This window comes from Elephantulus edwardii, unplaced genomic scaffold, assembly GCF_000299155.1.
Source record: "Elephantulus edwardii isolate Elephantulus edwardi_28Jun2011 unplaced genomic scaffold, EleEdw1.0 scaffold00004, whole genome shotgun sequence".
In the NCBI taxonomy this organism is placed as follows: domain Eukaryota; kingdom Metazoa; phylum Chordata; class Mammalia; order Macroscelidea; family Macroscelididae; genus Elephantulus; species Elephantulus edwardii.
Window position 1 is genome coordinate 36,022,315 of NW_006399754.1, and position 1,842 is coordinate 36,024,156.

Sequence of the window (1,842 nt, forward strand, 5' to 3'; positions counted from 1 at the left end):
GATGTCAAAGTTTCTTTGGGAGAAAGATGGGCAATCTCTTCCCATTACCATTCACAGCCTCAGAAACCTTCCCTGTGAGACAGAACCGTTGCAGTGAGGGTGGTCGTGCCGTCGAACCGAGTACTGCTTCTATCTGGCTGCCCTCTGAGTAACAGAGCTGCACTCTGTCTGTCCTGAGCCGTCCTTACCCTCTCCTGATATACTTGATCCCGTTGCTCTAGCCACAGTGTCAGTCTGTCTCATTGATGGTCTTTTTTTCTCTCTTGTTTTTTTAAAGCCATTGTTGTTTTATTAACTGACCGTATTACAAAAAATAATTGTGATTGACATCTTAGTTCATTCTTCTAATAAGTCTGTTGATCTTGTCTTCCAAGTTCCCAACCTTCTACAAAAGGAGTGGTCCTTTCCTTCATTCCACCTTATGGAATTTGAAGGGCCACAGAAATGGTTTGCTTCTTTGCAGCATTTGCCAACATTGTAGAGCTTGTGAATTAGATCTTCCATGCAGATGATGCCGTGTTTGCCAAGAGTGGTGCAGTCAGATGTTACCTGTCAGAGCAGTTCGCGTACCGATTTTGCCGTAACCATACTAATGTATCAGTGCACTGACAGACTTTCCTTTGGGTACCCCCATGTGATACATGATTCCACAGTCCTCAGTGTGTTCAGTGAAGCTTTGTTGAGTTTAAGAACAGTGCCATCGAAGATCTGGCAAAGGTGAAGAAGCTGCAACACCTTATGAACTTTTGGGCTCACACAGTTGAAACCTCTAGTCCTGAAGCCAAATGCTAGTTTGGGTTCTGCAGGTACATAGGAGTTGCCAGCTTTTGTTGCCATCCAAGCCCTTCGCGTCTCATGTCTGTCCATCTGCCTATATTCTTAGTAATAGTGCTTAGCCTTCTTATAGAGAAGCTTCGTCCTCGCCTTTTGAAGCATCTTTTGAGCAAACTTACTCCCCTGGCACTTGCCTTTAATTCTGTGAAATTCTTTTTGCTTTTTCTTAAGGATTTCTGCCACTGCAGAAACCTTCTTGTTCTTCTCTGTGGCAAACTTTATAGATCCAGATGGAAAAGAAAAAAAGTGTGCATCTTCCACTCTTTTGCTGACCTTCCACCTTTCCAAGGATGGTGTGACACCTTTCCCAGAGAGTAACCTTTCCTAACAGCGTGCCCAAAACTCTACCATCCTTGTCTCCAGGGAGACACATGTGTGTGTGTTCTTTTGGCAGTCCACGGGACACTCGGCGTTCTTTGCAGCACCACAGTTCAAGACACATCAGTGCTCTGTCTGTCATCTTTAGTCTCTCAGATGCAGAGCAGGTGACTGAAAAGACATGACTTGAATCAGGCACACCTTAGTCTTTAAGTTGACGTCATTGATTTTTAGTGTTTTGGGAGAGGTCCCTGCCAGGACACTTTGCAGCACAGTTTATCTTTTGATTTCTTGACTGCTGGTACTGATGGTGACAGTTGTAGATCCAGGTAAAGTGAAGTCACTGACAGCTTGAATCTTCATCTGTCATGATGTTGCCATTAGGGGCTCAGTAGTGCTACCACTTGGGGATCCTTCCATCCTGTGGTGAGCTTTTCTGGGCCACATAGATTGTGAAGTCAGCAAAAGTACAGGAAGGCAGAGCATGTTGGCAGTTTTTTCTTGATCCTCATTTTCCTTGGAAATAATCCCTTCTGCTTGGCTAGTGCTACGGTGGTGCCCTTCCTTTGCTTGCCCTACATATAAACAGACATAGCAAGACTGGATATCTTGTGAATGGAGAAACTTCTGCCTGCTTCATGAATGGCAACTGTCATCGTCAGTAAAATCCATGTTGTTGTTGTTGTTATG

General features: G+C 44.5%; 1 pseudogene; it reads right to left on the reverse strand.

Moving 5' to 3' along the window:
- Nucleotides 1–331: 331 nt before the first annotated feature.
- On the reverse strand, nt 332–1,638 carry LOC102872065 (annotated as a pseudogene).
- Nucleotides 1,639–1,842: the final 204 nt, after the last annotated feature.